Raw genomic sequence first — 9,923 nt, 5'->3', positions numbered from 1 at the left:
TCAAAACGTTGACATCTATATCAAATGGATTTCAAATGCTCTCTATCTTGGTAATGAGTGTTCTGTCCTACAAGATATTTGAATTAAATTTTATTTATTTTAAAATTAACGAGCAAACTTTATTTAAATTCTAGTCCAACCTTGACATTTATATCATATGAAGATTAGGTTAAAAATGCTAATCTTTATTAAAAATAAAAGTCAATGTGCTCATAAAAAAAAGTAGTCAATATGTGTATTTATGAAATATTATACTTATATAATTATATCTTTACAAGAATATTTTTAAATTTAAGAAACATATTAATTTTTAATGATTTTTTTGATTTTTTTAATTTTTTTTATATAATTGTTACGTATATATAGAAAGTTATACACCTATCAAGATGTAACCAAATAATTGAATAGCTATTCTACATAAGTAGTCATTTCATTAAAACACATATTACAACATACTAATCATGAAGAACTTGGATTCAAAAATTTAAATAATTGGAATAGTTATTATATGATTCTTCATTAGAAGAACCTTCATCCAAGGACCTTTATCTATTGATTTATTTGATAGAATTTCAACCTATGACGTTTATTTTCGATAATTGTACTCTCCATCATAAGACCAAAGCACCAATTAGTTTTTGGTGTAGACTGAGATTGAATCTCAAAATTTTTATTCAATCATTAAAAACTTTATCAGTTGAGCTAACTGGAACTTATAAAAAAAGAAAACCAAACAAGCTATTTACAGTATTTACCTACTTCATTGCTCAATAAAACTAAAAACATAAACGATAATTGGAAAAAAGAAAAAAAGTCCAGCCTTGTTGTGTTACCTACTCACCTCTCAAAACTCAAAAGACGAGTCCTACTCCTACTAGACGGCAACGTCGTTCTAATCAACAAATATTTTTCCAATTTTTATTGGAAGATCCAATGGCAATTACTATAAACTTTGTCTTGTGGTGCAATTTATCTCACAGTTTCCCATTTTTCTGAAACTTTTTAACTTAATTAATTTTAGGGCCTAACAACATCATCAACATAATGATATCCGTTTAGTAATATTATTCTAGTAACTTGTTTAACTGTTGTGATAATACGTATAGGTAAAAAAGTGTTGTGAAAATACGTGTTATATTGTTTAAACAACAAAAATTTTTGTTTAAACAACATTACCACACACCTCTTTAGCTGTTCGATATACGATGATTTAGACCCAAGCAATTCAAAGATAATAAGTGAAAACAACAAAAATATTCCAAAAAATATAAAAACTAAAAATCGTAGCTCTCTATTAGATTAATGGATAAGCTCATGAGTAATTTATTATCAAATAATTAATATTTTGGGCAAGTTTCCATAAAAAAAAAGAAAAAAGAAAAAAAGACACCGCATGGGACATGCAGATTAATTGTCAGCCATGGCCTAATTTCTTAGGTTTTATAATGGAGTAAGAATTTTATATTCTCTTTGGTAGTGAAGATTCCTTTCAACATTAAACAAATACTATATATATTTTACTAATTGTTGGAATCTGTTAGGTAATTTGAAATGTTTTATTTTTAATACTAATACTTATGAAACATACTTGAGGCAGTGCTAAATTTGTGCACCAACTTTGGCCAACTGTTCCCTTTCGCCTATTTAGAATGGGATGCAACGGACACTCTGTTTGTTTCAACAATGATGTTTTCTAAAAAATGAGACATTTTCTAAGAAGCATTTTCTATAAAACTATCTCATTTTTTAATGTTTGGTAGCAATTTTAAATGAGTTGAAAAACAAACTCCTAACTTTCTATATTTAGTTTGTAGTGAGATAGAGTTGTTTTCCAAAAAAAATTTATTGGAAAACAATATTTAAAAATAAGCCATACTTTTTATGTTGACCAAAGATAGTTTTCCTTTGACTCATCTTTTTTTATGCTACCAAACACTGGAAAATAAAGAAAACTATCTTCACACAATGTTTTCCATTGAAACAAACAGAGTGAGAGTAACAAGTTTAGATTCACAAAATATTTTTACAATTTTTTTTTATATATTTATTGAGGTAACATAGTGTGAAGGTGTTTATAAAAATATTTGAAAGGGATGCAATGAAGTAACAAGATTATATTCACAAAATTTTGTAAAATTATTTTATATAATAATTTTTTTGAGAATATTTTATATAATTATTGAGTTAACATAGTATGATGGTGTTAATAAAAAGAGGTTGGACATACATTAATATCTATTTTAAGAAAATAGTTTTGGTGAATTGAAAAACTGTCAAAAAATAGTTTTGGTGAATTGAAAAACTGTCAAAAAAGTTAGTCCTATTTTTATTTTTCCATAAAAAAAATTTTAAAATAGTTTACTATCATATTACTATAATCCAAATAAAAATGGTATCAATAATAACTACTCATGAAATTAATTAATTTAATAACAATTTAAATGTTACAAAAAAGGTGGGGAAAAATTCATGATTATGAAGGAAAGAGTGGTAGAACTATAAGTTGTAAGATAAGTACTAATTTGACTTGTTCAACTTTAAATAATGTTTTGGGAAGGATATCTATCATTCTAGGTGACTAAAATAATAATTTCTGACAAAGATAAGACCATGCTTACCAATATTAAATGCAATTACTTTGTCCACAATAAAATTAAAAGCATTAACATAATATGACACAAGGATGAGACTTGTCGCTTGTTAAAGATGAGAATTTTGGTCACTCACGTTCCAGACAGCTACTTTTATTTTTATTTTTCTTACATTCTATAACTTTTTAGTTTGTGTGTGTGTGTGTGTGTGTGTGTGTGTGTGTGAGAGAGAGAGAGAGAGAGAGAGAGAGAGAGAGAGAATTACTCAGAACAATAAGGGATTTGCTAAAAAAATTTCATATTGTTGTCAAATGGTAGATTTTAATTAGTCAACAATTAATGAAGTATCTCGTGCCCAGATAAAAGATTCAATATTGAATCTTGTCTAGAACCAAATATATATAAAGAGGAGGCAAAGCTGAAAAACTCTTGGCTGAAAAAGTGAGGTATTTTGGGGTTGCTGAAATTGCTCTTAAAATGTCCTACTTCAGAATGGAGACTTGGCTGCCTTATATAGACTGGAGGGAGCCTTGGATGCCATCTAAAGATTGCTGGAATCACGGAAGGTGAACAGTAACTTTTATTCTAACGAGTGATTTAGGATAATGGTTAATAATTCATTTTAGGAAATTTTTTATACCACTTTTATGAAAAATAAAAAAAATTGTCAAAACATTAATTGCATTTTCTTTTTCTTTTTCCATAAAAACTTTCTTTTAATGAATTATTAATCATTACCCTAAGGGCATCCGTGAGCATTTTTCAAAAAAAAAAATCTCATTAAGATTTGTTGTACCTAATATTATGATAAACAACAGTAATGAAGCATATCCCATAAAACTATTATTAATAAATAACCATTTTTTATTAGTTTCTTCAAATAATTACTTTACAAGTATAAAGATCTTGTAGAGTGGGAAGTAAGGATCAAGATTTAAATCTCTAAGAGAAAACTTTACATACATATACACTTAAATTATATATATATTCACTGAAATTTTTGATAAATTGACGCCAAGTTCATGCATCGTTAAGCCAAACATAATTTCATAGTTTCTTCGATACAGATATAATTTTTTTACTGCCAAGTTGCTTAAATATCTGAACAGATAAATTCAACCAAGTTGTCAAGAAGGGATAAGATTAAGTTAATATTCATCCAATAATAAAAGAAACGGAAATTTTTGATAAATTGAAGCCAAGTTCATGCATCGTTAAGCCAAACATAATTTCATAGTTTCTTCGATACAGATATAATTTTTTTAGTGCCAAGTTGCTTAAAAATCTGAACAGATAAATTCAACCAAGTTGTCAAGAAGGGATAAGATTAAGTTAATATTCATCCAATAATAAAAGAATTACGATATATTTCTAGAAGGAATAAGATTAAGTGTTTTTTTTTTTTTTTTTTGATGGGAGGATAAGATTAAGTTAATAAGAATAATATTCATCCAATACATGGAAGATTAACGATGTATTTTAGGACTTTCGCATAACTTTTGATATATCTCATGCATGAAGGTGGTATGTTACTATTAATTATTATTTAAAAAATATATATTCCTTCAAACATATAGTCCTAGGAACATATACCAATGGTTACATCGATATATAAAAAATTAACAGTGAAAATTTCCCCTTATGAAGTTTAGTATTTTCATGACTAGATGAATAGCTGAATCCTAGTATTTGTCTTCTAATTAATATAAAAAAAAAAAAGGAAAAAGGAAAGAGAATATATATCATACTTATAGTTGACCCCAATTAATTGGAAAGTGAATATTATACATTGGTAGTAATCCCCATATGGAAGGGGAAATAAATAAAAAGCAACAGCAATACAACATTATTTTTACATACCAATTATCAATTATATTCTTCTCAAAAAAATTATCAATTATATCTTTTAAAAAAAATAATTAAGAATAATTGTATTAAGGAAAAATGTGAGAAAACGCTTTGATCCATTTCTACCTTCTAGGCAGAAGATCCAATCAGGTAGATTATAGATGGATATAGGTTCATCCCAATTACAAAATGCTATCCAAAAAGCAATGTTAAGAGCCAAAAAAAAAAAAACTTTGAATTCTTAGAAACATAGCAAAATTCCTAACATAAGAATGATCTTAAAGAAGCATTTACACTTGACATAACATAGTCTAAGAAATCTGGTATAGAAGTTAATAAGAACTTAAAAGTGTAAATAATGAATGGACTTATCGCATTGGTTTAGTAAATTATATAACAAATGCCTTTAGAACATTAATTTAGTAAATATCTTTAGAAATTTTTTATGAGATAAAAAAAAGTAACTGATTGTTTAATAGTTTTTTTATATTTATCATAAAAGTAGCATCAAAATTTTTCTAAAAGTAAATTGCAAATTATACCCGTAAAGTTTGGGAGTATTTGAATTTTACACCTCGAAATTTGGAGTGTTTAGATTTTACACTCTTACGTTTCAGAATTTGAATTTTACCCTCTAGAATTTGGAAGTATTTGAATTTTAAACTCACAAATTTTAAAACTTTAGGGTGTAAAATTCAAACATTCTCAATCTTTAGGGAGTAAAACCCAACATTCCTAAAATTTAGAGGGTAAAATCCAAATTTTGAAATGTTGGGATGTAAAATCCAAACGCCTTTAAACTTTAAGGGATAAAATTCAAAATTTGAAATTTAAAGGTGTAAAATTCAAATATCCTTAAACTTTAAGGGTGTAGTTTGCAATTTACCATTTTTTTTATAAATAATTCATTAACAAATATCCTGAAAACAACAGTTAACCGAGCTCTTTGTACAATTATATCAATTTGATTGTAAATCAATCATAATATGCATTCCAATAACTATAAAAAATAAATTAAAAAAATGTGAAAGTTGTTGTTTGACTAGATATTATATATATACATTTTATGGCTAAATCGTGACTAGACTAATTGATAAATAAAGCACCATTTTCTAAGCTTCATTAGATTTATTAATGCCTTTATTGGAAGGTGACGGAAGAACATTAATTATAGCTTCACTCTTTTATGAGCGCATGCTAAGAAAGATTCTGATTTTGACTTGTAATCATATATTTAGTTCTACACTTTGAAATTTTTTTGTGAACTCCACGTATTTCTATTTTCTATTCCTTAAATAATGTGAATTCCGCGTCTTAAATTGAGGTTTCATGTGAAGTCAATAAGCAATTTAAAACTGCCCAAAAATTCTGAAATGTACAAACTGCATAGGTCACCTCTATTTTTATATTTTTAGCACTAGTATCGAACAGATCAATGGTGGGGATTGATCATATGCTAAAAATTTCAATTTTAAGTTTCGGATTATTTTATGAAAGTTGCTTTAAATTGGTCTGGGTGCAACTCTGATTTGTAAAAAAATGGCAGCACTTGAAGTCTCAAGCTTTGTGATCGCTTAGATGCAACTATCCAACATTGACACTTCCACTTAATTATTACAATATTCATCACCTCACTTTTTGTGACATAAAAAAAAATACTACAAAGTTATAAATATTGTGTTTCAATTACGTCACACACGGCTTTTTTTACAAACACCCACTCACCCAATTTTTTAATCGAAGGCTGTGTTTTTGCAATTCATATTTTAAAAATGCGTTTTTTTACAACCGTTTATCTAAATGGACTTTTAACCTAAGTTATTAAGAATTCTTAAAGAAATTTAAATAACTTTTAACATTGCCTGTTTGGTAATAATGTCGTTCTAGTATTATTGTTTGTATTTTTTGAAAATACATGTGGGTGAAAAAATGTATGAAAATACGTGTAATGTTGTTTAAATACTGAAAATTATTGTTTAAAATACGCTATCAAACAGAAGTTTTTCAATAAATAGTTTTCCAAGTTAAAATGCTTAAAATACACCAAACATACGTATTTTAAACACTTAAAATACACTCAAAACTTTAAACAACTTTTCAATTAAATTCCAAGTTACAAAAGTTCTATTTCATACTATAATACCATATAGACGTTTTTCAATCAATAGTTTTCCTTTAAAGTTCTAACAACAGTAAATAGTATCTTTAAAGTTCTAACAACAGTAAATAGTATCTTAAAGTCTCACACTACTACTGTAAGAGTTAGATCATTTTATAGTGGTATTTTGGTTTAAGTAATGTATTTGAACTTAGTAAGAGAATATAATTAAGTGCGTGTGTTTAGCAGTAAGTTTGTTTCTAAAAAAAACAATTGTAACAATATGAATATTGGATTGTATAGTTTTTTTTTTCCTTAAAAGTTCCTAATTTCAACTTTGATGTTTAAGTGGTTTCACCTTTATGGAGCTCTTTAAAGTTTTTTTTTTTTTTTTTTCCTTTCTTTTTGGGGGTGAAATTGCCAAACATTAGGCAAATTCTACTAAAAGAGTGTTTAAGGCTCCTAAAACACTTATTGTATTTTATTTATTTATTATGAATGAAACACTTTTCCAATAGTGCGTTAAGACAAATCCGAAGTTATAAGCGTTAGTTCTTTTTCTTTTCTTTTTTTTAATAAGCGTTAGCTCTAAATCCACTTCAAAAGGGGAAGTATACTCTAATCAAAGCAACTTAATGTACCTTTAAATTCATATATTCTCAGGAACTCTTTACTTCATTAGTAATGCTGGACTTACCATACAAACAATGAGAGATTGTATATTGAGTATTTAGCAAGTAATTTTTAGGTACTTTCAGACGAATAATACTCCATTTTCTCACATACTAAAAAAGAACTTAGTATTTTGAATCAAAATTATGTTTGATGACGATTTTTCATAAAATAATATTCATTTTTATCATTTTCATAGTGAAGTTCTTAAAAAGTTTCATTTTCGATAAAAAAAAAATCATTCAATTGAACTAATGAAATTTTAAAAAACATGAATGATCTAAAACTTGGACGAACAAGTTAGACTCTAAACATATTTGAATCCATCTTGTTTTAACCCATTATGTGGCAACTAAAGAGACATTTCATGTGTAGTTTTAGTGACAAAATTTTTTTAATGAGTCAATGACTTGTTAATCGTCACATAACGGGTTGAAAAAGATAGATTTAAATATGTTTGGTACCCAACTTTATCAAATATTTAATAGATATAAGAGTACATTTTACAATAAAAAATAGAATTGGGAAAAATAAAGTTATATCTCTCTATAACTATTAGGCCAAATTTTTTTTTAGTGCATCATTGGACTAATTCAAATACTTGTGGGGCCGGCTCTCTTTTTTTGTAGATTAAATTTTGAAAATATTAAAATAGTTATATAAAAAAATTCAAAATTTTGGGGGGCCTTGACCCCCCCCCCCCCCACTTCAACATAGCTTCGCCCTTGCATTTATGGTAGAGTCTACTTATTAAATTCATGATGGGGTCTACCATAAATGTGAGAGGAATGAGCACCAATTCACTATACTCCAAGAGTACCTAAGAATTTTCCGTATTTAACATATTATTTATATTTATTGTACCTTAAATAATAATTAGTAGTATGTTTGTGAGGTGCAAGGATTAATTAAAACTGATATAAAATTAAATAAATATTTTACTAATATTATCAAAACTGCTGTTGTAATTAGTGACGTACTTGAAATTTTATATGTGTTTCACATAGAAAAACTTATTATCTTAATAATTAACGAGTTATGTATAAAAATCACATTAAAACACAAAATTGTTGTAGTAATTAGTGACGTACTTGAAATTTTATATATAGAAAAACTGATTATCTTAATAATTAAAAAGACATGTATTAAAAATACATTAAAACACAAAGTATGATAAATGATAAAAATAAGTTACAAATTCAGTATAAATTTATTTAAAATATTGCTAATATTTTTTAAATGGAGTGACATTTTAATTTTTATTTTGAAACTTATGTAATTTTGTCTAAACTTTATTATCTTAATAATTAATGTCTGATAAAAGCCTATTATTCTAGGCGCAATATATAGAATTAAACCATTTGATACAACCATAAAATTTAGAACTATATATATATATATGGTTACTTGTGAAAATTGATTTTTCACCTCCGTTTATAACTCATGTCGTATTGAGAATCCATTTTGAATTTGTGATTTTTTTTCAGGTTAGATTATGATATGAGCAAATAAGATAATGCTTACATCAAAATGGTAAGTTCTGTCACATCACATGATAACTCTTTTTTATTATAAATTTTCACATTTTGAATTTGGGCCGACAATAATAGTTTCACACCACATGGTAAATTTTGTCATAATTCATGTCTTAGTGAACAAAAAATCTACAATTGATATGATACTTTAAAAAATATTAGAGGTACCTTGTAATGATTAATGATATATCAGTCTATCACCCAAGTTATATATTGTTGATAAGAAAAACACAAAATTTAGGTACAATTTATTACTTTATCAAGTTAGATTCTTCAATTAAATTTGAAAAAATTTGTAGGCACAATCTTATGCTATAACTTTTGTAATGATTCTATCATGGTCAATTGTGAATGATAGAGAAAAAATTTTGAGTCCATGTGAAAGTGGTAGGCAACAACTAATACTCAATTATGTGAGCGTTTCGGAAGCGCGTTTTGTGCTTCCCATGTCTGCGTTTTTTTTTTAACCAGCGCCTATTGCACTGTTCATGGGACATGAACAGTGCAGTTATGCTAATGAACAGTAGCTGTAGAATGAACAGTAACTTTTTAATTATTTTTTTATTGTTTTCAGTTTTCAGCAAAATAAGCTGTATCCAAACGAACTTTATATCTAAGTTATGGAAAAAAATTTGGTACAAAAGTTGTGGTCCAAGAAGATGTACTTAAATTTTATAAAAAAAAAAAAAACCTTAATATATTTGAACATATTATGTTCCTTCCTTGATAATTTTTTTTAGGGAAAAGTTAAAGATTGCTCTAATGACGTTTGTTAATGGACCATTTTAGAAAAAATTTTATATGAAAAAAAAAAATTAATTTTTTTAACAACTTTCTCATTTTCTCATTAAAATAGTATAAAATTTTTTCTAAAATAATTTATTAAAGACACCGTTAATATATTCCTATTCTTTATTACCATGCTAATATGCATTATTAACTAAATTTTGATTTAAACTAGATTTTACTAGCATTGCTAGCTATTAAATCCTTAGTATTAAGAGTAGGAGTTCCTCCCAACAACAAACACTAGTGCATTTAAGGGAGGAAAAAAAACCAATATAAACACCGAGTCCAAGAAATTAGGGGGATGTATGAGTAAATCCCAACCGTTCAATCACAGAGTAAAAGGCAAACGTGGCATGCATCAAAAGTCACCAAATCCATTTCATCTCAAAG

Source organism: Castanea sativa, chromosome 5 (genome assembly GCF_040712315.1).
Source record: "Castanea sativa cultivar Marrone di Chiusa Pesio chromosome 5, ASM4071231v1".
Classification (NCBI taxonomy): Eukaryota; Viridiplantae; Streptophyta; class Magnoliopsida; order Fagales; family Fagaceae; genus Castanea; species Castanea sativa.
Note: the sequence above shows the minus strand (reverse complement) of the source record.